We start from the raw sequence: 27,653 nt of genomic DNA, 5'->3' as shown, positions 1-27,653 counted from the left end.
ATGGAACAACTATCAAACATGCAAGAAGCTTCCATGGTTGGTGAAGTGGCGAGGAGCATGCCCAGAATTAATGCTGCTCTGGATGACCATCAAGCAGAATACCAACCCACCATGATTGAATGTGAAGGTATGATTGCTAAGCAACCTATCTCTATTTTGTTTGATCCTGGTGCTAGGCTAAGTTATGTTATTCCTAAGGTTGGTAGAAAATTTTCAATTGCAGAGTTGTAAGTTTCCAAAGCCATGGTTAGTACAGCTAGCCACCGGGGCAAAAAGAAGGGTAATTGCAAAGAAAAAATGTTGTCCCATAACAATTTCAGGCCAACCCATTTATGTTGACCTTAATATACTCCCTTTGGGTTCATATGACATTTTAATAGGGATGGATTGGTTGGAAAAATGTTGGTCCCTAGTTGATTGCAAGCAGAAAACTATCAGTTTTATCACTGAGTCAGGTCAAAGGAAAGAACTTCAAGGAATCAAGACAAATACTAAGTTACATACCATCACTGCTAGTCAGATAGAAAATGTAATAGGAAAGGCTATCAGATATATTTTGTCCAGGTGGGATTTACAAATTCTAAAAATAAAATGAACTCCTTGGAAAATATTCCTATTATTCAAGAATTTGCTGATGTATTTCCTGAATCCATTCCTGGATTACCTCCCAATCATGATATTGATTTCACCATCAAACTAATTCAGGTGTAGCCCTTGTATCAAGGGCCCCTTATCGCATGAGCATACTTAAGTTAATAGAACTTAAAATGCAACTTCAAGAACTCTTGGACAAGAAGTACATCTGCCCCAGCGTGTCCCCTTGGGGAGCCCCTGTATTGTTCGTATGGAAGAAATATGAAACTCTGAGATTATGCATCGATTATCGTCACTTAAATAAACTGACCATCAAGAATAAATATCCCTTGCCACATATTGACGATCTATTTGATCGGGTGCAAGGAGCCAAAGTATTCTCAAAGATCGATTTAAGGTCTGGCTACCACCAAATAAGGATAAAATAGGAAGACATTTGCAAAACTACATTCCGAATTCGTTATGGTCATTATGAGTTCGTGGTGTTGTCGTTTGGCCTTACAAATGCCCCAGCCGCGTTTATGAGTTTGATGCATGGTATTTTCCAGCCCTATCTTGATAAATTTGTACTGATTTTTATTGATGACATTTTAATATACTCCAAGAATTAGGAGGAGCATGAACAACATCTGAGGATAGTATTGCAAACTCTGTGGAAAATTAGTTATATGCTAAATATAACAAGTGTGACTTTTTCAAAAGTTAGATTCAGTACTTGGGTCATGTTATATCAGTAGATGCAATAGCAATGGACCCAGAAAAGATAAAAACCATTATGGAATGGACCGTTCCAAAGAATGTTGCAGATATCAGGTCATTCCTAGGTTTAGCCAGGTACTATCGTCGGTTCATCAAAAGATTTAAAAAAATTGCTTTTCCAATGACTTTATTGAAGAAAAAGGGACGTATTTTCTGATGGACAGTTGAATGTCAACAAAGCTTTGAAAGGCTAAAAAACCTACTTACCATGACACCCATGTTAAAGGTAGTAGATCCAGAAAAGTCTTTCATGGTTTGCACCGATGCTAATAAAGAAGGTGTTGGCGGAGTGCTGACACAAGAAGGAAAAGTTATTGCTTATGAATCATAGAAATTGAAGGATTATGAGCAGTGATATTCTGATTATGACCTTGTATTAACAGCAGTAGTGCATGCACTTAAAATGTGGTGACACTACCTATTGGGGAAGAAATTTATGCTATTAATAGATCATAACATCCTTACCAATTTCTTTAACAAGTCTAGCTTAAATGCTCAACAGGCCAGATGTACAACATTTTTGAGTGACTTCGATTTCAAAATGAAACATCTAAAAGGTAAGGAGAATTAAATGGCCGATGCATTGAGCAGGAAATTACATTGTATTTATGAGGTCCAAATCAGTCAGGTATGCTCAAATATCCCAAAAATCATAAAGCAAGCATCCATCAAGGACCCATAATACACTTTTCTTTGGCAACAGGCAAGGGAAGCTCAGTTGAAAAGGGAAATATCAAATTTTGAAATAAATTCAGATCAACTCCTCACCTTCAAAAACATAATATATGTTCCTAACCAAAATTCTGTTAAACAATTGATATTGGATGAGTTCCACAGAAAACCATGTGTTGGCCACCCAGGGTACCAAAAGTTTTTTTCAGCCATCAAGAAGGGTTATTTTTGGGCCAAGTTAAAGAACTATGTCACTAAGTACTTGTCCAAATGTTTGGAATGTCAGTTGGTAAAGGCGGAACATCAACATCTCACTGGTTTGTTGCAACCATTGCCCATCCCGAGTGGAAATGGGAGACAATATCTCTGGACTTCATCACCGGCTTACCTCATACCAAAAAGCAGCACGACTCAATTATGGTGGTGGTGGAAAAATTGATCAAAACTGCTCACTTTATACTTGTGAAATCCACTTACGAAACTGTGGAAATTGCAAACATATTTATGAGCGAAGTTTTTCGCTTGCATAGAATACCCAGGGTGCTAATTTTTGATAGGGATGTAAAATTTACATCTGCATTCTGGAAAACCCTCTTTTCCGGATTAGGTACCCAGATCCAATTTGGTACAGCTTACCTTCCTCAAATGGACGGACAAACCGAACAAGTGAATCAAGTGCTGGAGGACATGTTACATATGTTTGTGATGAAACAACCACATAAGTGGGAGGGCTATCTCCACCTAGTGGAATTTGCTTAAAATAATCGACGTCATGAGTGACTAGGCATGAGCCCCTTCGAGGTGTTATATGGGAGAAGGTGCACGGTTCCCATAGATTGGAATAGCCCAGTCAATAAAATGGCTTTGGGTCCTGACATGCTTGCAGAAATGGAAGAGATGGTTAAGAAGGTCCGAAAAAATCTAAAGGCAGCCCAAGACAGGCAGAAGATGTACACAGATAAAAAGAGGACATACCGAGAATTTCAAATAGGGGATCATGTATACCTAAGACTAAAGCCCCAGAAAAGTTCCTTACAATGGAGGGGTTGTGCCAAGTTAGCACCCCGGTACTATGGACCCTTCCAAATCTTGGAACGGATTCGACCTGTAGCGTACAAGATCACATTACCAAGCCATATCCGAGTCCACAATGTTTTCCATGTTTCATTGCTAAACAAATATGTGTATAATCCTAAACATATAATTAGCTCAAAAAATATTTAGGTAATTAGTTATGTATAATACATAACTTTTGACAAAATATTTTGAGGAAGTGGTGATTGTGGATTGTTTATGTGCAAGTCAAACGGGAAGGAGAATTTATGGCAGTAACCTTTTCATATTCTCGATCGGAGAGAAACCACCTTGGAGAAGTGAGCCATCATCGAGTTTAAAGTGCAGTGGAATCACTTTGGCCTGTATGAGGCCAACTGGGAAGAAGAGGGATTCATGTGGGAAGCCTATCTGACATTATTTTCTTAAATTAAAAAGAACACTAGGGATGATGTTCCTCTTATGGGGGGGGAGATGTAACACCCCAAGCTACATAAACAATTACTGTGGTTACTAAGTTTCATTTTACCTTTTATTGCATTAATTTTCTTACTTTATACTGTTAAAGTGATAAATGAATGACACTGGAAGGCCTGGATATTTTCCTTTGTTACCTAACTAATGGATAAATTAGGAGTTAAGGTATTTTTACAAAAGTTTTTTTGAAACAAGTTAAGAGAAACAATTAAAAAAAACAGTTTCTCATATGTTCCTGGGGGAAGGGAATATAGATATGGGAAGAAGTCTAGATAGGGGATGATTCCTTGAGCAGGGTGAAATAGACCAGCTTGATATTGACTAGATGGATCAAACTATTCAGTATCTGTAAGTGAAGAACCAAGTAAATTTCCTGTGGATGACATGGGTGAAGACCATGGACTAGAAGCAACACTGGAGTGAGTTCCTGATAACGATTGGTAACCTGATGGGATGGACGAAACACCATATAGATGTGAATCGGGTGTTGTGGTAAACATCGAAGAAGTAGCAACAGTAGATGTTGTCACATCTATAACAGATGATACAGTCTAGGATGTTGTTTCAGCCATAGTCAAATGACCCAATAAATGTCCTAATGAATCTACAGGAATTTGAAAGTAAACAGGATCAAAAGGAGCAATAAACTGAGGAGAATAAGGATAAAGATAAAGCCCTGGTCCAAAACAAGTTGGAGTTCTCGATGTTTCTTCTTCAAATTCCTCTTCAATAGAAATCAAACCAGGTGGAAGGATTTCACCATCAGGTCCATAATAAATTTCCGGTGTTTGACTCTGCGGTAAAGGGGAAGTCTCTACAATTACAGATGTCTGAGGATAAATTGTTTGATCATCTTCTGGTACGGGAGCAACCTCTGATTGTTCAACTTCAAGATCTAAGTGTTCTGGTAAAATAACAACGGGTTTAGAATGAGTTTCTTGAACAACTTCTAGTTCAAAATTAATTTCCAGTTGAACAGATTCAAGTTCAGAAGTAATTTCTTGTTGAACAACTTTGGTTTGAGAATCAACTTCTTGTTGGACAAATTCAGTTATCATTTCACTAAGTTCACTTTTAGTGTCCTCGGGTAATTGTAAAGGTTCCACTTTAGTAACAAATGAACCAGTAATTTCCGGAGTAACTGAGGTCACAGTACTTACCAGTACAGGTGACTCTAGTAAATTAGATGAAGAACCAGAATTTTGTGATGTACTAGACTTAGTTAAATGAGATCGCTTTTACCGACTAGGTGTAGCTTCAAGGGGGAAAGGCAGTTTACTCGCTGTCCTCCGTGAGAAAAGGAGTAAAGGTTGATGTTCCTCCACGATTGCTAATTGATTTTATTACAAAAAGAGGGTAATCTAGGCAAAAGGATTACCAAGCAACTATGAATTGCAATATACTGCCTTAGTAAACGAAGGACTTAACGTACGTTCAGGAAATCTTCCCGAATGTTGTGTTCGGTGTATCACAGTGTACAAGGCCACCAACTCGGTTAACTAAGGATGGATAACAACCTAATGTAGTCCTCCCATATAAACCCCAAAGTACGTGGAGGCCCAATCCTATTAGTGTTGTCTAATGTGAAACCACACAGTGAGAACATTCCTTTATACTTTTCATACTATAACACCACCCTATATACCCGAAGGTACGTGGACGAGCTACGATATACTTACGTACGTGGAATGAGGTATCACACTCGAAATGTATCACAGATAATTAGCGACAGCGGCTATGTTTAACGATGTCATAACACATCTCGAGCCTAGACCTCTAAATGTTATGCATTAAGTTACAATGCTCCATTAGGTTAATTGAGATAAATTTTAGTTGATATTTTTTAAAAGTTTTCCTTTTACGTTCACCACGTGATGTTTCTGAAGCTCCTAGAATGCAACTACGATGAGAAACATTCTTTTCATTTGATTTGAACAATGAAAACCGTAACTAAAAGGGATAGAGCAATCAAAATATTTAAACAAAGATCATAGAGCACATCTAATGCAACTTTCCCTATACTATTCCTACAACCACACATAAAATTCTAAATGCATAATGCATGTTTTTCTTTTCATTTCCTTTAATGTTTAGATGAACAAAAGGAAACTAAATGCACAAACAATCAATCAACACTTTTCACAAGAAACAAAGACTTTACGACAATTTCCTTTTCAAAGAAATGAAGACTTTACAACACTTCTTTTTCAGAAAAGACTAACCAATGTAAGCTAACTTTGACAAAGAATTGACAATGGTAAAGAAATCAATTAAGAAACACTAAATAATCAAGGCCAAAGTAGGGCTAGGAGAAGAAATACAAATTGATTTCTGAACCATAGAAAACATTGATCTTTCAGCAAACAACATCGGAAGCAAATTTGGAAAAAACCAAGCCAAATGTGGGTTTTTTAGCTTAACAAGGATCAGTGTAGCCCAGAGTAGTAGATAGTGCACTCTAGTGCACTATCTCTAAGCTAAGGCTGCTCTGTAGTGCATTATGTGAAGACCAACATTGCGTTGGTGCTAGAGAGTCCAATCAGGATACATTCAAGCACACTTTTTGACCAAAAAACACTTCAAAATGACTAAAAAGAGATCAATGAAGTCAAGTAAATTCTACTAGGATGTAATATGATGAGGATAAACTACCCGGAATGACAGTCATTCCCCAGTATGGTCGCTAATTTGTTATATGGAATTTGTATCTACAGATAAACACATTTTCCCTAAGTGGGTAGCTACACTTAGAACAACAGAAAGAAAGTGGTTTAATCTTTTCCTATAATAGATAGATGAAATGAAGGAACTTACTTGTGATCTTTCACTTCCTTGATCTCCTTTGAATTTCTCCCATCGCTCCCACTTGAACTAAATCCGCTCAATTGGTACTTGTCAACAGAAACAGAAAATGACAACGATCAAAGCATACATTATCTATCTACTATAAACCAATGGAATTGACAACATTGAAACACATATTCATCATAGATATGAACAAGAATATGAGAAAAGGAACAAGCAACTTTATTAATCTAGAAGGAAGAGTTACATCCAATGCAGTTCGATCCCGTGTCACTCATCTAGCTTCAATCCAACCCTTGTCACACCAAAAGCACACCAATCCAGCAGCATAACATTACTTGACATGAACTCAAATCTCAAACCAACATTATTTCTCTAAAATCTTCAAATTCCAGCCTCCTTATCACTATTATGAGTGGTCAATTTATAGGGAAATGCAGGTGGTTATGTCATAAATTGGGCATTGAATGGCTTTCCAAAAGATTTAATTTCCATGGATAAAGGGATGAGAGGATAGAGGTTTAATTGATCCATAGCCTATCCAAAGTCGACCTCATAGGATGAGATAAGAGCTAGGTATCCTTCTAAAATGCTCTAGAACCAGAGAATATTCCCAAAATCCAATGTCAATTTCGCTCATTCTCGCCTAGTGCAAGTCAAATAGGGCCTAAGTGCACTGCAGTGTAGGCCTGAATGGGCCTACCTACTCTGCAACGTAGTTACCCCTGACCAAGGCTGCGTTAGTGTCCCAAGGAGGCATTTCAGCAGGGTTTCAATCTAGGAAACTTCCATGGATGAAAGCATTCAATTTGATGACTTGTTTAGGGTATGTAGCAACTGAATTAGGGTTTGATGAGCCCTAATTGTATTGATCTGAATGGTGGGAGTGATGTGCCCAAATAGACCTGTAACACAATGGAAACATTATTTTGGTGATTTTAGCATTGTATGTTGATGTAATTTACATTTGGAACATATAATGGAAAGGGCCAACATTGGAAGTTGGACCCAGAGATGTAGCCAAGGAGGGGTGAACTCTGTCATCAAATTGTTGTTTATGCAATGTTGCATATTTGAAATTTTTCTCTATTCATCTCTGCAAAAATTAACTAAAAACACTAAGTTTATGCGCTTTTGCAAATTGATTCATTGCCCACAAGACCTAAACTAGCTTGCAAAATTTTTCAAGAAACCTTCAAGTTTTTAATTTCAGATCAGTAATATGCCTATGGGTTGGTGAGGCTTAAGAATAATCACCTTCTATTAATAACTCGAGCTTATTTCCTAACTAAATGGCTATGATTTGACACCTTCTCTGCTCATTCCATGATATTTTTCAGCCCAAACTTATTTCCAACCATGTGAAGGGGGGGGTGTTGCAAAGCATTTCCTTAAGATACAAAATGTAGCATGGGCTACAAAATGGTCATGTGACATCATTTTGTTAGGTGGAAGTTGTTTATTTATTGATTAAGAATAGCATGTAAAACAATGGCATAATAAAGTAGACACATATTAATAGGTTTGTAAGCCATGCATAGGCCTGATCAAGGTGAGATAAGGATTAGGTTAATAAAAAGGTAAGATGTAGAAGGTAAGGAGGGAATATGAAAAATAGCAAAGACACATAGGGTGAGTAGAATATATGGGTTCAATGGAACGAGAGGTTAATAAATTAGCGAAGCTTATGATAATATTAACATGTTATTAGCTTCTAATTTTTTTTAGAAAAGAAACTAAAGATTTAATACCTCTGTAGTTAATATCTTATAACTTAGAAATCGGAGAACCCACAGTAAAAATCATTTTTCCGTCAACGTTTCAAATCCCAACAGGGATCCATCATCAGGACTAGTCCTGATGATGGATCCTTGTTGGGATTTGAAACGTTGACAGAAAAATGGTTTTTACTGTGGGTTCTCTGATTTCTAAGTTACAAGAAACTAAAGATATGCTCAAACAACACTTGGCTCCTGGTAGAGAACATTTTATATATAGTTCTCTCATTCTTTTGTTCACCTCATATGGCATGGTTCCAAACGATAGCCTTAGAGATGTTATTGGAATTATAATCATTCATGTGAAATCATATCCAAACATGTCTATATCATAAGCTGTTATAAAGATCATGCTAAAAAAGAAAAAAGTAGATATGCTCTTTTTTTAAACTTTGATAATCAAAATCTCGATTTTCTAGCACAAGCTCATCTAGTTGTGCTTCGAATGGTTTTCACAACTGGAATTCTTTTTCATCCTTAATGATATTAGTCAATACCTAGTTTTCTAACATCACTAAGTTTTGGTATTGCATGGAAACCAGTTTTTCACTGCTAGATATATATATATATATTTTTTTAAATTTAACAAACTAAAAATAAAGAGGTCATTGAAGGGGGGGGGGGGATGGGGCGCACAGGGGGGCCGCGAGTGGGGTGGTGATCCAGGTGGATATTGGTGGCCACCCGCCTATTCGACTTGGACCCCCAACAACGTCTCTTTCAGTTTTTCGATTTCCTTAATTATAGCACAATTTACTATTTTTGGCAGTTTTTCGGGTCCTGAACTTCTAGAGTTGTTTTGAGGCCCTAAACAATGTTTTTAGGGGAAACGGAGAGATCAAAAACATCATCAAATAATGTGTTGTATTTTTTCAACCTTCTCTTTGAGATCTTCGAAATGAGGTATTATGATAGCCAAACGGAGATCATATGCAAAAGTTATGATCTCGGGAAGTTGATGTACCAATTTACCCAAGACGGGCCCACAGTTTTGGCGCTTAATCTCCAAGGGTTAGGTTTTTGGATGTTTATGGTTTTCCATTGTTTCTCAATAATAAATAAGCCTTTGAGCCTCATTGTAACAGTGACAGTTGAGAGGCATGTAGCTGAAACATCTCTTCTCAGAGATGAGCTACCATTGCCTGAGCTATCTTATTTCCATTCTATTTGTAAGCATAATTTAGTATTTTTCTATTAATGAAATGAAGTGTTTTTATGATGCATCTTTGTATTTATGATCATGTTTGTAAGTTGTTGTGTTCCCATTTAAGTTCGAATCAGGGGGGACATCCACCCGTTTAATGAATTCTATGTGTGATTACTTTGTTAACCCCTTGATAAATTTACATGGGCTTCACTAGGGGAGAAATACCATATCACATGCATTCATATTGGGGTGATATATATTGAGGAAAAAATTAAATAATATATTGAGTATATAATGGGGTAAAGGGTTTTTATATTGGTAGGTATAAAAAATGGAGCTCAAATTTAATGAAAAATATAAAGGGGTATAAAAAATGTCAACGAAAAAATGGATACCTACAATATATAATGAAAGTAATGATTTTTTAAATTGGGAAAGTGTATTGGGTTCATATTGGTAGGGGGTTAAATAATGTGATTTTTAGAGGTATTTTCCAATATGTAGTCAAATTAAGGGTATTTTTTAGTATGCCATGAATGCACATGATATGTCAAAGGTTCATTGAGTGAAGCCCCAGTGGATAAACTCTTATTTAGATTAAGGCTTTTGATATAAACTCAATCGATGTCCATTAGCCATTAATGGTGTACATGCTTCGTCAATAGTACGAAACCTCATGGATCCATTATCAAATACAGTGTCAATCTCATATGGTCCTAACCATCAAGTATAAAATTTCCCTTCGAATTCCTTGTATCTAGAATAGAACAAGAGAGCCTAGTCTCCTTCTTTGAACTTATTCTTAATGAATTTTTCATGTCATCTTTCTCATTATTGTTGGACCACAATCATCTTTTGTATGAGATCTCGATGATTTTCATCAAGTTCATAGAGTTAATCTAATCGGTGTTGCTGTGCCTCTGAAAGGTCAATCCTTGCTTGTAAGGTTGTCCTTAATGTCTTGATTTTGATCTCGATAGGATGGACAACCTGCTTCCTATACATGAGCTTTTAAGGAGTAATTCTAGTGGCATTTTTCCAAGTTTGATTCAGTAATCCCACAAGGCCTCCATAAGGTTCTTGGCCTAATCCTTATGATGTTGTTGTACTATCTTGGTCAAGATAGTTTCTAAAACCTTGTCGATGACCTATACTTTTCATTTTTCTTGTGGATGATATGGGGTGGACACCTAGTGCTTGCCTCTGAACTTCTCAATAATGGATTAGATGAGATTATGAGTAAATTGAGTTCCTTGATATGTAACAATCTCTTGTGGAATGCCAAAACAAGAAAAAATTTCTTCATACAGAAAATAAACCATTACCTACTTGGTTGCCTTAGGAAAAGCTTTAGCATCCACCTACTTAGTGACATAGTCAGTACATACCAAAATGTACGCTTTCTATTTTGATGGAGGATTATTTGGCCCTACAAATTCAAGCACCAATTTTTCAAAGGGCTCTAAAAATTCTAATGGGAATAAATTTTGATTCAAAACTTCTAATGAGCATTTATCTAAAACTTTTAATGGGCATAACATTTGATTCATAACTCAAATTTAGGTAAATTTTATATCATTGAAAAGCTCTTGATGAGCTAAACGAAATGGTGGTATTAGTTTTAAGTTCAACAAACCTTAAAAAATGAGGTTGTGCTACCCCACCATAAAAAACCTTGAAGGTTGGGTCAAAACAAATAGGTAACACCTCCCACAACCCTAGAAAAATCAAGTGGGTGGGAGGAAGTGTTATAGGAAAATGGAAAATGGATGGCAATTTTCTCTTTAAGGCTGGAAGGAATTCCATATCCTTTCAATTTTACAAGATATAACATGCATTAATACTTTTTGGTCTTATATTATAGATTATCTAAATTTTTTAAATATTTGTCATAGCGATACAATTTTTCTAAAGCCAATTACGCTTATCTTCCTCAATAAACATACCAACATATCCCATGAGAGGTGTGACTTTACAATCTTGAAGTGGGTAGTATAAGATATGACATTGAAAAAGTTTGTGATGGCTCTAGTGAAGACCCATCATGCAACAAATAAGTATTTGTTAACAACAACACAAATTATTTATAGTACTAAGGTGTAAGCTTGCAATCATAATGATGGGGTTCATGTGTAACTCCCTAGAATGCTTAGATGAAAAATAATGCTGAAAATGTCGAAGTTGGTGAAGAATATGCAAATATAATACAACTGAGTACACTATGAATGGAAGTTCAAAGGCCTATCAGCCTACTCCATATTACTCTAATTACATAAAGATCTATGATTCTAAAAACAACCTCATTCACTGTGCTTATAAATCATTCTTTTCAAGGTCTATCATCAATGTTATATTTCTAACTAAGAAACAATGGGTCTATTGATTGACATTATCAACTAGTAGTCATTTCTGTGCTACACTTAGTAACTCAAGGCCTTAAAGCTATTTAAACATAGGAGGTATTTGCATGAGACAACCATACATTCAAGCCTTGGAGCCAATAATCATAACATCATCACATGCTCACTAAAGGACAATGAACAAAGAAGGCTGCAGAGGAACTTGCATTAAGAATTTCATCATGGTGTACAAAGGCATAGTAGTCATCTAGAATACAGAGCATAGTTGCACTCAAAACTAGATCAAGGACAAACCTTGATGCCAAGAAGTGATTTTTGTTTCTCTTCTTTGGGTCATTGCTAGTATCACTATGGATTTGTTGTTGTGATCCGGATTTAAACAGGAGCACAACAAATTACAGAGATAACCATAAACACAAACATCCAGCGGAAATAATACTTCACTTCATTAATGTAAAATACTGAGATATGCTTACAAACAGAAAATGGAAATAAACAGCTAGGGCGATGGTAGCTTATCTCTGATAAGAGATGTGGTGGCTACATGCCTCTGAGCTATGTTACAATGAAGATCGAATGCCTATTTAATCTTGAGAAACAATGGAAAACCCTTAACATCCCAAAACCTAACCCTAGAAGATGAAACTCCAAATTGTGGGCCCCGTGTGGGTAAATTGGTATATCAATTTCCCGGGGTCGTAACTTTGGCATACGATCTCCATTTGACGCGTACAATAGCTCATTAGAAAGATCTATCCGAGCACTACCACTTTGGGAAGAGAAACATCAGTCCATGGACCCATGTTGCCCCTAGATTTTCCAAAAAAACGTCGTAGGCCTCAAAACAACTCCAGAAGTTCAGGACCCAAAAAACTGCTAAAAATAGTAAACTGTGATACAATTTAGGAAATTGAAAAAACTGAAAGAGAAAGCTGTGGGGGTCCAAATGGGATAGGGGGGTGGCCATCAACATCCACTTGGATCATTCCTCCCCCAGGAAGCAATGGTCCCAATTGCGTTGAGTTCCTCCATGAGATGAGGAAACTTCTGTTGAGTTGGGTCTTTGGTGAGCTGTTCTACAATCTCTGATGTGTCCAGAAATGGTGGGAAGCATGGTCAACAATGGACCATATTGAAAACTCAGTGCAAGCGAAGGAATGGAGGAATGTTGTGCTTCAAATCATTGTTGCTCATAGCCTTGGTACTGGTGTAAGGACCATGTCGGAGTGGTCTGAGTTTTTGATGGGTTCTGGTAAGGTGTTCTCTCTGCAGATGTAACCAAACTTTGTCACCCACCTGAAACTTGTGTGGTACCCTTATGGGTGAGGAGAATTTTTTCCCGTGTTCTGTCATGACCGTATCCGTTTGTTGTTGCTGCTATGTGGAGGAACCCTTTGCGGGGGTCATGGATGTAGCAATGATCTTCCCCTTACTTTGGGAGTGAACTAGATAGAAAATGAATTTCCTAGTCTAGGAGATGAGCTTGCCGCCCTTCTTGGTAGTGATCAAAGAGGTGGCGGTAGGTGGAGCTACCTCCGGTATCCTGTATAATGAATTATCCAAAGAAATAATGATAGCGTGAGGCCTTGACTCATACATAGCATGTCGCCTCCACAAGTATGGCTGGCCTAATAGTACATCGCAAACATCCAAAGGTGTAACATCACACAATACCTCGTCTGTGAAGGGCTTGATGCTATAGGGAAGGCAACACTGTTGGCGAACTTTGAGATCTCGTCCTTCATGAAGCCACCTAATACTGTACGACTGCGGGTGTGGTATAATCGATAGGACCAACCACTTCACGACCTCTACTGAAATGAGGTTCTTTTGGTTTCCACTATCGACAATGAATTGCAGCGGTGAACCCTTCACCCACATCTATGAGTGGAAAAGACGTTCCCCCTTGTTATAGACATTTTTGTGCCTTGCAGATCCAAGCATGAAATGTCCATAAACCAAGGGCTCCTAAGTCCCTAAAAGTGTTGTTCTAACCCCTCAAGGAACAAGGTCAACAAATTACAGCTTCTCCAGAAGTTCTCCACCAGAAACTGCTCAGAATAAGTCAAAACAGGATCATTTCAGCTGCTCCACTGGCTAGCTGCGTTGCATAGCACCTAAACACACTAGTTGGGTGCGTTGCGATGCACCTAAATGCACTATGAGGGTGCGTTGGGCGAGAAATGACAAATGGCAGTGTCATTCCGCGAGGTGGAGAGACAATGGAAGCTTCCAGAATCTTCTCCTATGACACTTTCCTCACTGAATTCGACCAAGGATGAGTAAGAGGCCTTCAGTCTCCAAGTGGAAGCAAGAACTGACAGAGAGAAGACACTAATCAAATTACAAGCTGACTCATCCTCCTTGCATACATCTATATATGGATCCCTCATCCCAGAGATCCAGGGGCTGGAATTTTGCACATTGTAAGGAATTGTTGTTGGTTTTGAGACAAATATCAGAGTATTGGGTGATTTATGCTTTGTTGGAGGTGAAGAGGGGCTTCTTTGCTGGGAGGTTGATGCTGGGTCAGGAATCATCGGTTGTAACTCCTCCTGGATCTTCTTGTTTATCAATAAAAACTATTTGAGTCTTTCCTCCATGCTTGTGTATCATTGATGCTTGTTACATTTGTATGGTTAACTTAAATCTGATCCTAAGTTGTCTATGAATATAGATCCATGTCTTTGTATAGTTTTCTTCTTTTGTGATCTTACAGGTACTTGGTGAAGTTGGGCAAGTAAGGGAGCAGGTAGCTGGAAGCTGTCAAAGAAGAGAGGGATTGGATCAAAGGATTAGCGCAAGACACAGGTTGGTTCTTTCTATTCCTCTCTGTCTATAGTTCATAAAGGAAATACAATAGTAGTTTTTCTCTGTTTGTTTCTAAGGCAGCTGTCACACCTTAGTGGGATAGAGCAGTTCTAAATAGACACTTTTCCCGGTAACAAAATGGCGACTCCGCTAGGGAAGAATGTCTAATTAGTTTGTTTGTGTATCTCTTTGTTGTTTGTTTCATAAACTTATAAGTAGCATTTGAACTACATTTGCCATAACAAATGCAAAGTAGACATCTGCTGCTTCAATCCATTCACTGGATCTGTTTATGATTTGAACAGCTGGTTCACAGACTATCTGATTGCCCTTGTGATAGCTCTTAGACCCTCCTTAGATCTATCCCTGATTGTGCATTACTAATTGCTTTTACTCGGCCAAAAACCAAAGACTGAACTGCAAACCGTGACCCAGAACCCGGACAGATTCTCTTTTCTGGCCCAGCGCAGGTACTGTTAAGAGTTCCTGCATTTCAGCGCACTTCCCGAAAGGGCAACCTGCGCTGCAATCCAGTTTCTCTGTGTTACATGTGCGCTGATCAGACTAGCCCTGTGCAGCTGAGGTTCTTGTGCTTCATTCTTTCCAGTTTTGTCTCTGAATTTTGCTGCCCGTGATCAGTATATGTCTGTTTAAAACCCCTTTTCCTTACTATTATTCTGCCTCCTTTGTACGAAAGAACTGTAGGTGTTTTTGTGTGTTTGTTGAGTCGTTTACAGTTTTCCATTGCAAAAGTAAAATAGTCTTACTGTCGTCCTTTGATTTAGATCTGTCGCAAGTGTCGATTTCGATCATAGGAGAAAGTTTTATTGTTGTTGATGGTCGATTATACTTTTACTATTGCCTTTGGTCTGAATTTGTGACTTTCTAGTGTCAAAAACGAGTATTTATTTCAAAATATTAAAGTGTCGTAATCGTCTTTATCTTTTGATTTCTAAAAAAAAGCTTGTTTGTGTTTGTCGCTTGAAAGCAAATTCAGATTTGTACATCAACTTTCTTTTTAGCATCAATACTAAGAAAGTCAAAAACAAATACATGCACATGTGCATTTGCATATAGACAGTTGTTTGGCTTGATTTAGGAAAGTGCATTTACAGTGTGCTCTTTGCTCTTTGTGAAAAGATTGTGTCTTTCTTTTCCTCTAGTAGCTAGGATTTTCATTGCACAAAAGAGATAAAAGTTTGTTTATCATCTTTAGATTGCATTTTAGGAATTACATCTACATCTCGTGGTGAACCCAAAAGGCAAACTTCATAAGCAAGATCAACTTAAAATAAATTCAATGAATCTAACAACGCTTTGGAACTTAACGCACAACATTTAGAGGTCTAGGCTAGAGACGTATTCCGGCGTCGTAAAGCCTGGTAACTGTTGTCCTCACTGATGGTTGGGTGATTCCTCCACTTTGAGACGATAAGTGCCAATATGGACTTGTGCTCCCACGTACCGTCGAGTAGATTTTGGGAGACCCCTATAGGCTTAAATCCTTTATCCATAGGAAGTCGTGTCTGCCGCCCTATCGATCGCAATGCACTGAACACAGCATTCGAGAAGATTGACTGTCGTACCGTAAAAAGTATTCTGCAGTTTTGCGATTGGTTTGGTACTCCCTCTACCTAGACTTCCAGAGCAGTCCCTTTCATTCCTTTTCAGACTCCTTAACGGAAAAGGTCCATCTGAGCACTTGTCACTTCAGGCTCATTAAAAATCGAAGGAGACTAGAGTCATCTTTCGTTTTTTCTCGACTCTTAAAATTGAAAAAAAAAGTTGTGTCAAAGCGTCTAAAATTTATTTTAATCGGAATAACGTCACTGTTCCCTCGTTGGTCTTAGAAGTTAGTCTCCCTTCATCGCAAAGTTCTTGTAGAATCGCTAGAAAATCTTTTGGATAGACTAGATATGTCTGAACAATCGTCGACATCCAGGACTGTGTCATCCGACGTAGCAGTGGCAGAGCCTCCTGCTGCTACTCCAACGATGTTCGATGGTATACCATCTGTCCCGGCAAGTTATCAACAACAAGCCGGAGTCCAATCAGGGACTGTTTCAACGACATGGTCAGTTCCTATTTCTTCATCCGGATTATCATCTGCTATTTCTTATGTTGAAACTCAGCAAATTGATCCAATGTGTCTTCAAAGGCCAATCTACCATTTAAGTACTAGATTTCCACCATATGGAGGGCAATATGCCTTTTCATTGTTCCCTCCCAGAGAACAACCATATGGGAGTTTACAACAAAGTTTAGGTCAAACTGGAATTACATCCAGCGGTTGGGTACCAATACTGCCTCATCAACCAAGGGTTGTATATTCAATGCAACCAGTCCACCATGTGTCGAATATTCCCACTATACCTGCTATGGTGACTACGTCGCAAGTACAAGCGCTACCTGTTGTATGTCAACCCCAAGTTTCTCAGGTTGCAATACAACAGCCTCTTGTCTCAACGACTCAATCACAACCTCAGGTTAGTGCCTCCTTATCTGGAGCGACTCAGGCTCAAACAAGTACTATGACTCCTCATCTTGGTCAATCATCCAGTATTGGTCAACAGCAAATGGTCCAACAACCAGAGCTGGTTCAAACTCAACAACCCCCATTCCAGCAATCATATCAAGGACCTGAGCAACAAGTCTTTGTAAGTAATGGGCAATCGCATTTCCAAAGCGGTTATCAACAACCATATTATAATGGTTATGCCCATCAACCTTGTCAAAGTTGCCAGCATCAAATACATTATGCTGGTATGCAAAGACCCACTGCTCAGGTGATTCCATCTTATCCTGGGTATGCGTCGCCTAACCTGAATCAACAGTTTCCCTTTGTAGCAACTCTAGAATTACCAGATCTAAACCGGCTGACGAATGATCCAATTGCTTATGCCCCTTGGTGGCCAACGATTTCGCATAAACTTCCGTCAGATATTCCTAAATTTAATGGAAATTCGGGTGAAGACCCGTCGAATCATGTGATGACATTTCATCTGTGGTGTTCATCAAACACCCTAAACGATGATTCGATTAGGCTTCGCCTTTTCCAGAGGACGTTAACTGGTCCGGAAGAAAAATGGTATATTGAATTACCCAGAGCTTTGTTTGACAACTTCAGTAACCTAGCCACAACCTTTTTAACCCATTTTCAATTACTGATAAGGTACGAAACGGGAATAGAACTCCTTACCAATTTCAAGCAAACAACGGCCACTCACATATCCGATCATATACATGAGTGGCGACGTCGTTGTAGAATGGTAAAAACGTATGTTCCTGATCAGCTTTTAGCTGAATGGTTTATTAAGTCATTATTGCCTTCCATCACGAAAGATGTGGCAAAAGGAGGAGTCATCACCGAAGAGCAGGTTATCGCTCGTGCAATATTTGGACTTGATTTACACTCAGTCTGGCACGCACTACGATAAAATACCTGACGCTCCTAGACCAGAATTCTCAGTCCCTCCCCCTCCTAAATCAAACAATGACTCTCATGCCGGCGATGGCGTGATTGGCGCAACAGACATGAAATCGACAAAGGTTACATATAAAAAGGCCTGTAAGATTTCTGGTCAAAATGAAAAAGAGGAACTTCTTGCCTCGGAGGTAAATGTCATGTCGACCAACAAGGGCAAACGACTGAAGCAACCAGGGGGCAAGAAGAAAAAGAAAGGGAAGAAGAAGAAACATGATGAGTCATCTCCTGAAAAACCTTCTGCAAACCCTTATGGGAAAAGGAAACGCCCTGCAGGGTGTCATATATGCGATGAGGATCATCGGACGAGAGATTGTCCACATATAGCTGAAGTTAAGAAACTCTTTAAGAGTTCAAAAACCTCAGCAGTATTGACTGATCCGTTTCCAAACCCGGGAACCAAACTGGTTGCTAATCAAAATGCTTCCCGATCCCAAGTGCTTATGTTGTCTATATCAAAGCAGGAAAATGATGCTTTGACAAGGAATAAAGATTACGGGAATCCACAGCTGTCGAATAACAAGGCTAATGAACAACCTAGTAGTTCGACAACAACTTTGACCGAAGTTGTGCCACCCATCATTCCTGAACAAATGATAAAGTCACCAAAGGGAGTAGTACACAAATTGACATTTAATCCTCGTGCAAAAATAGCACAGAATTATAATATAATAGAGGACCTGGCCCAATCGTCGTCCGCTATGTCGACACTTGCGGTACTGCGAAATTGCCTCTCCCAAGAGCAAGCTTTATTATCAGCAATAGGTGGGATTGACCCAATGGATTCCAATCTTGTGGCCTTTGATCATAAAGGATATGACCCTTAATTACCAGCTCAACAAGCTTTCTTTATTCAAGTGAAAGCCCTCAACAAAACTGTTCATCGAACAATTATTGATGAGGGGGCATCCACATGTATTATGTCGATGCGTTGCTGGAAAAATTTAGGCTCACCACCCTTGTCGCGATCGTCAACAATGTTAAAAGGATTTGATGGACGATCATACACTCCATACAGGATTTTAAGTAACTTGCAAATTGAACTGGGGGGTAAAACAGTAGAAATTGATGTTGAAGTAATCGACGGAAACCTCGATTACAACATCCTATTGGGAAGGCCCTGGATATATGCCATGGCCGCAGTTGTGTCGACCTACTTCAGGAAGATTGCATTTCCCTTCCAAGGAGGAATTACAATCGTCGACCAACAAACATTCCTCCCCAACAGTTCACAAGTTACGGGAAGCATTCCAATGATCCATGGAAGCAATCATTCGCTCCAAAATATCGAAGTAGGTCTCCTAAAAGACCCTGCCTTAATGGGTACTTTTGCCCTACCGCCTCCGAGTAATTTGGCAGAAGTGGCCACAGTGGAATATGAAATCTTCTATATCTAATGGATTTGGATTCTGAGGACGGTTCTTATCTCGTGTCGACCTCGTTAAAAAATGAAACAAGGAGTCGTGAGGATAGTTCTTTTACTGTGTCAACCTCATTAAAAAATGAAACAAATCCCCTTTCCAAATCTCAAAGGTAAACCTTCATTCCAACCACCGAGTTGAATGCAATGAAGCTTGGGGGGCATGCACCTCGATTTGCATTATTATGCTGGGGGCATGCAAACTTATATCGAGCAGTGTTACCGCAAGGTTCAAGCTCGTTAAAAAATAAACCCGCACCAAGCAAATGTTTCCACCCGCGTTTAAGCCCGTTAAAAAATGAACTATTCCCCGGTAAATAACCACCGTGAATGTAGTACTTCAGCCATTAAAGCCTTGGTCGCGTTTGCACTGTCACCTCCACTTTTACATTGGCCGATCATTCACCTCCATTTGATTGTTTACCCAATTTGAGGAACAGCTGCAAAGAGTGATTTCACTAGCCATCCTTGTGACACTGCCGTGATTGGAAAATTCCAAACCTTACCTGGAATCAGCTGCTACCCGTTATATCACTCGTTCCTCAAAAGACGAGTCTTCTTTAAGCTCTTTTCAACTGACTCGTAAAATATGAAAAGATTGCCGAGTCCTTGGCCTTCCAGCTCGTTAAAGGGACAGGAAGTGCTATCCCTCCTCTAGATTTTAATCTTTTTGGACCTGAGGGATTATTGCACAAAAAGATCGAGCGCTTGTTTTGTTCGGCTCGTTAAAACTATCGAAAATTCATCCCTTTTGTATTGTTTTATACTTTTTCGGACTTAAGGGATTAGATGATGAAAAAGGAATTTTGGAGTTACCTTTACGTACTTTTTCAGACTCTCTAAACATGAAAAGGACCTTGTTATCCTTGTCGTTAAACTCGTTAAAAGGATTAATAGCGACAAACTTGTCTTTAGACGAGAACAAGTTTCACTATCGCTAGGCTCGTTAAAACATAAACATGGGTTTGCCCGAAGGGAAAATTATAGAACAAGCATAGGTTATCCTCCTCAAGCTTGACAAAAATAAAGAGGTACTGGTCAGCAATGACTGGGAAAAATTGGGAAGAAAACTCAAAGAATCTTTATTGGTAGCAAGTCGCTCTTAAACATGACACTTCCACTCCGTGTCTGAGTCGGGTTGGGTTGTTTCATTCACCGGTCACATCGCCATGGTCACACCATACCATCCACATTTGGGGTTAATGCTACCAATCCATCACATCAGTGTCGTCGACATGTTCAAGAGAAGTCATCCAGAGAAGTCACCTGTGTCCCACCCACTACCATACATTATACTCCATTCTTTCATGACCGCCTCCCTGAACCGTATATCATCAGATCGTTTTCACCTCCATCAAAATTATTTGCTCCGTTCCGTGTCATTGATGTGGGATTCATTAAGGCCCTCCTGTGACGGATCACTTCTTGTCGACATCAGCTCATTATCCAAGAAGTTGGTCTAAGAACACCCCATTCAGTACTTTGAAGCTTGCATGCCTTAATGGCAAGTTTCTCACTTCCGGCGACAGGTTTACATCAATGGCCTTCGACCGAAAGATTTTGCGTGGTGTTCGATGCCAAGTCCTTGTACTGTAGTACCTTGAGGGTCATTATCATTATCGGTGATTCCTCTTGCGCTTGTTAACAGTTTACATCATTGACTGGTAATCAAGCGATGTCTTTCCATGTTCGACTTCAAAACATTTCTCACATGGATCGACTTGTACTTCGAGTGAAGATCGGACGAGATTGAAGACCCCGGATCTAGTTTCATCCATCTGGGCTGCGATATATATTCAGGGAAATAAAGACATTAAAATGTACAGCATTGCAGCACAGATAATTATCCTACCAAAAGGATGATGGCTCTATCAGAATCATCAGTCTACAATCAGACGATTGTCTGTCCTATGTACATGAAAATGAATTTATAAAGCTGAGCATGGGAATGCCCACCTCAGCTAGATCATGAAAAACAGTATGAAGATAATGTATTGTATTGTATCTTATTACAGGTCTCCTCCCAGCATTGAAAGAACTTCAGATCCTCATAATAAAGCATTTCACCCGATTAACGGCCTCATACTTTAAGGGGAAACTGTTATAGACATTTTTGTGCCTTGCAGATCCAAGCATGAAATTTCCATAAACCAAGGGCTCCTAAGTCCCTAAAAGTGTTGTTCTAACCCCTAAAGGAACAAGGTCAACAAATTACAGCTTCTCCCAGAAGTTCTCCACCAGAAACTGCTCAGAATAAGTCAAAACAGGATCATTTCAGCTACTCCACTGGCTAGTTGCATTGCATAGCACCTAAACACAATAGCTGGGTGCGTTGCAACACACCTAAATGCACTATGAGGGTGTGTTGGGTGAGAAATGACAAATGGCAGTGTCATTCCGCGAGGTGGAGAGACAATGGAAGCTTCCAGAATCTTCTCCTATGACACTTGCCTCACTGAATTCGACCAAGGATGAGTAAGAGGCCTTCAGTCTCCAAGTGGAAGCAAGAACTGACACAGAGAATACACTAATCAAATCACAAGCTGACTCATCCTCCTTGCATACATCTATATATGGATCCCTCATCCCAGAGATCCAGGGGCTGGAATTTTGCACATTGTAAGGAATTGTTGTTGGTTTTGAGACAAATATCAGAGTATTGGGTGATTTATGCTTTGTTGGAGGTGAAGAGGGGCTTCTTTGCTGGGAGGTTGATGCTGGGTCAGGAATCATCGGTTGTAACTCCTCCTAGATCTTCTTGTTTATCAATAAAAACTATTTGAGTCTTTCCTCCATGCTTGTGTATCATTGATGCTTGTTACATTTGTATGGTTAACTTAAATCTGATCCTAAGTTGTTTATGAATATAGATCCATGTCTTTGTATAGTTTTCTTCTTCTGTGATCTTACAGGTACTTGGTGAAGCTGGGCAAGTAAGGGAGCAGGTAACTGGAAGCTGTCAAAGAAGAGAGGCATTGGATCAAAGGATTAGCGCAAGACACAGGTTGGTTCTTTCTGTTCCTCTCTGTCTATAGTTCATAAAGGAAATACAATAGTAGTTTTTCTCTATTTGTTTCTAAGGCAGCTGTCACACCTTAGTGGGATAGAGCAGTTCTAAATAGATACTTTTCCCGGTAACACCCCTCCTCTGGATCTTCCGGTTCATTCTTCTAGATCTTGGCGGTGGCAACAGTGGCGCTGGGATCCGCATCAATGATCTGCTTCCCTTTGCCATTCCCCTTGTCAGATTCTGACTCAGGGTTGGAACATGCATCTGATTCGGAAGTCTTCAACTCGACCACCAGCGACTGCTTGGTCCGACACTCACTTGTGTTATGAGTGGGACTCTTGTGGAACTCACACCACTTTCCTTTATCCTTCTTTGGATTCATGGTGTTATTCTTTTCTTGCGGCTTCGACGAGTTGTCTTTGGTCACCCCGCCTTGGATTTGTCCTTTGGTCTTCGGATTCGCAGATCCAAAGTCTCGCTTCTTCTGTTTGAACTTTTGCTCGATTTTGACAGCGCATCGGTATGCCGTGCCAAGTGAGGAGATGTTCAGGAACTCCATCTCTTCTTGGATGTATCTGTGTAGGCAGCCACAATATTTGAGTACCAGATGCAGATCATAATCTTTGATACCCAACTTGGTCCCTTCCTTGCCGCAGCGTGGTCCACTTTATGTATTTTTCCTCGTAGCTTTTGATAGGGTAGTACTGCTCCTTGATGGCATCCAGAATGAATCCCGAGTGGGTGCAGCTGAAAATAGTGAGCCTGTGCTTTCATTCTTTTGCTCGCAGTAGGTTTCCCACCAGTCCTTGACGTGGGGCGCTGCTTTAAGAAGAGCGAAAACAATCTTTTCCTGACTCAAAAATTCATGAATAGAAAAATAACCCTCTAGCAGATTTAACCATTTATCTACAGCATCTGCGTCTATCTGACCCTCGAATATGGGGATTTCAAAATTAACTTGTACCTTGAAGGGCGTGGCATTTCCAGACTAGTTGTTGGAAGCCGATGCATCACATTTGGGTAGTCGCTGAAGGATCTGGGCAAAGTTGTCCATCATCGCGTTCCTTTGTCACTCGAGGGCTTCTTCGAGCAAGATTTTGATAGGATCTCCTGCCCCCTCATCTTTCTTCTCATCCGCCATGGGAGGCCGTCGGGATTTGTGAGGCTGGTCTTGCAAAGGTTCGACCAGTTCAAGCCCTAACTCCTTATATCCCGACCTCGTTGGAGACATGCAAAGAAAAACAAAGAAAAAGTAGACCACTATGATACCACTGATCCAGATTTAAACAGGAACACAAAAAATACAAAGATAACCATAAACAGAATGATGCAGTGGAAATAATACTTCATTTCATTAATGTAAAATACTGAGATATGCTAAAAAACAAAAAATGGAAATAAACAGCTAGGGCGATGGTAGCTTATCTCTGAGAAGAGATGTGGTGGCTACATGCCTCTGAACTGTGTTACAATGAGGCTTGAAGGCCTATTTATTGTTTAGAAACAATGGAAAACCCTTAACATCCCAAAACCTAACCCTAGAAGATGAAGTGCCAAATTGTCGGCCTTGTGTGGGTAAATTGGTACATCAATTTCCCGGGATTGTAACTTTGGCATATGATCTCCGTTTGACGCGTACAATAGCTCGTTAGAAAGATCTATCCGAGCACTACCACTTTGCGAAAGGCAACATTTGTATGTGGACCCATGTTGCCCCCAGATTTCCCAAAAACCGTCGTTTAGGGCCTCAAAACGGCTCCGGAAGTTCAGCACCCAAAAAACTGCTAAAAATAGTAAACTGTGCTACAATTTAGGAAACTGAAAAAACTGAAAGAGATAGTTGTGGGGGTCCAAATGGGATAGGTGGGTGGCCACCAACATCCACTTGGATCACCTTCTCAAATATAGAGATTATGATAAGCCTGCTGGAATTGGTTCTCTCTGCACTTCCTAAACTATTGCCTAGGCCAATGTGAGTATGGATTTCTCTTGGGTTTTTGTTTTACCACATTGCTTAGTTCCATAAGCCTTGTTAAATTTTAATATTGTTTATTCCTCTGTTACTGATTTCTTGCACTATATCTATAATAGAGTTTCATAAATAATCATATATTAATCATCATTTTTTATGTATTTATTTGCAGGGCTTCCTCTGGGCATGTCAAGGGAAAATGGTGCAAGTCACATGGGAGGAATGCATGGGAGTATAGCAGGAACATGCTTGCCTTTTACATAGTCAAAATGGTAGGAGATGGAAAACCAGGACCTTGATTTTCAAATACGTGATGGCTAGTGTTCCTGTGCCTCCAAACCTCATTTTCCCCATAAGGCAGAGAGTGGCTGCCTTGTCTGTTTTTTTCATTGGATCTTATCATCCTAGCAGTAATATTTTATATATCCCACAAAAACCATACATTTTTGAAGGCTGAACCAAACTTTGAATGTTGAAACTCATGAAACCATATTTTTGAAATTTGAAAAACTGATATATGTGTGTGTGTGTGTAATGCAGTGGCATGGAGTCCATTTCAGTTGGGTTTTTCTAGAAATATAGACCCAGAGCCTGAAAGATGCCAAAACATTGATGGCAAGAAATGGCATTGCTCCAAATACATGGTTCCATACCAAAAGTATTGCGAACGACACATGCACAAGGGCTATTATCGTTCACGAAAGCCTATGGAAGGCTTGACTACAACTCCTAATTCTCAATCACAGCTGGGAGGACCGACACCCACCATCACCACCCCAACCACCAAAAACACCAATACTTCCAATGGTCCATCCCCTTCTTCTATCAGTATGGCAACTTCTCATAAAACAAACATTCACACTAGCAATCTTCATCCCCCACTTACCGTTAATAGTCACCATTTGATAATAGTCACCATCATCACCATTAGCAACAACAATATCCTCTTGGAATGAATTCTAACCTACTCCTTCAAATTGCTTGTGGATTGTCTTTTTCAATGGGGTCTAACAAAGAATACAGGTAATGAACTAGAGATCCACTCCTCAATGAAGCCTATTATGAACATTCCTTATGGGGATTTGGAAAATTATTTTTTTCTTGGAATTATATCATTTTCATTTTATAGAGAATTTGGTGGAATGCTACATATTGATGTTTTGGGTTGAATTCTACAAATATGGTTTGCATTTATATCATGTATCTAAATTAAATATTTGCATTATTTAGTCCCTATACAGTGACATTCTTGTCATCTTATATGTTTTATGGGAGTTCAATTCTAATTTCACTAGAATTTCTGACATGATATATCCCAGCCTTGACTACTTTGTAGTTAGTGAAGAAAAGTAGATGATTTGTTGTTGCAAAGAAAGTAATTTTGTCCTTTTTCTTATATTGCACTCTCATACTTGCAAGGAAAGAAATCATTTCTCTATATCAACTTAAGCTTCTTATCATACCAAAACCAATGTGCTTAGATCTTCTAGAAAATTACATAACACCATATTGTTATCCTTAAATGTATTCATAACCATATCATATTTGTTGTAAAGCTACATTTTGGGACTTCCTTTTGCAATCCATAAAGTGAGATTGTGTACAAAAACTGACCATGCTCCATTTTAAACACTTTGTGTCAATATATGAATGGGATGCAAGGGGGAGACATTGACCAGAAAATATTTTCTTTGATGTTTCTCGAAGCACAAGAGGACTTCGTTAGGATTCCATACTTTCATCAGTGAACAACAATGGTTGGCGTTCAAGTATGACATCTAAAGTCTTACAGGTTAAGAAAGAAAAAAATGGTTCGTTTATGCAGTACAATTCCCCACAATTAAGAACACTTTTGGGCCAAGACTTCAGTCTCATGTCAGATGTAAGTCAACAGATGTAGAAACAACATTCATTCAGAAACTTAGGCTTCAGCGTTGTAGAGTTAGGAAAATTGGGTCATGAGAGTGAAGGACAAGGTCAACCCCTAAGACATTTTTTGATGATTTACCTCGATTACATAATCCATCCACACTTCCATGGTCAGATGTTGAGGAAGATCGATCAAATAGAAGCTCATTAACCACCAAAATCTCCATTTTTGTTCCAATGGCATCCTTAGTTTTTTTTGCAACAAATTCAAGCACCCCTCGTGGCAAGCTATCCCTTTCCCCTCTAAAATTATCTCTGTGTAGAGACCATGATGATGATGGTGATGATACTCATATGTGTTTTGGAGTATGAAACATAATGAATACGGAGGAGAGGCATCGCCACAACAATTGGATACCCATTACATGGCAGATTCTAGTAGGTGGCCCGTTAGCATAGGTTCTTCAATCTACTCGCAAGTGTGAGAATGCTTCTTTAGAACTTCACCATAAATTTATGAATGGTGTTGCTGAACATGGATGGGAATGTAGTCCAAGAGACATCCAAAACAATAACAGTAGTTTAAGTCATAATAATGACATTGCAATTTCTTCCTCCCCAATCGTTTCTCTGTCTAATAAAACTAACTCTAGAGGTAGTCTTAAAGTAGCAGCACCACCCAAAACCACCCAATCCTCCATACTCCTTGCCTAAAATTAATGGAGACCACAAAACATCTCAATTAAAAAAAATTATGGAGTCACTTGAGATTTTGTCAAGGATCATGGATGATGAAATTGTGTATACTTTGTTGTTTGTCTGTCATTGTATCTATTTGGTAGTCTATAGTGGTAATTATAACTCTCTTAGTTGCATGTTTCCTATTTTCAATTCCTATGTGTATTAATTGTGTTGTAGAAAAAGAAGTTGGTGGTGGTGCAAGAAGAGAGGATACAACGAAATCCTCTAATTAAGCAATCCATTCCCACAGGATTGCTCTAGTTGGAGGCTTCAACTTCCACTACACATTTATCGTAATATTTAAAACCCCATGTACGCTCTCTTTTCTCCAAAGCTAACCAAAAGCATTATCATCATTAACCCAAATGTATATGATGCTAGACATTATGTAAAGTATCCACTTTATCAATTTTTTTATTTGTAACTTTCAACTGCATTTATCGGTTATTAGACTCTAATGACTCTAATAACCATTCACCGTAACACAAACCTAATCTCGAAAATTAAGTTTCAAACACACAATGTGAAAAACATGGTCACTCCCTTCTCGTCATAATAATATAATGACACTTGTGTCAAACAAGGGCCACACCCTAGTGGCCCCAATAGTCATGATTGTTGTTAGCTAACTCTTCACGCAGGGTACCATTGGATGGAACACGACCCTGAAACAAACTAGGGCCCACACCAATGGCCAATCT

At 39.1% G+C, this 27,653-nt stretch overlaps 1 pseudogene; it reads left to right on the top strand.

Moving 5' to 3' along the window:
• Positions 1-27,185, top strand: LOC149174725 (growth-regulating factor 5-like; annotated as a pseudogene).
• Positions 27,186-27,653: the final 468 nt, after the last annotated feature.

The sequence above is a fragment of the Pinus tabuliformis genome, chromosome 4_1 (genome assembly GCF_031772625.1).
Source record: "Pinus tabuliformis cultivar Carrire ecotype Pingquan chromosome 4_1, CPIR1, whole genome shotgun sequence".
In the NCBI taxonomy this organism is placed as follows: domain Eukaryota; kingdom Viridiplantae; phylum Streptophyta; class Pinopsida; order Pinales; family Pinaceae; genus Pinus; species Pinus tabuliformis.
Note: the sequence above shows the minus strand (reverse complement) of the source record. Positions and strands in the feature narration are given on the sequence as shown.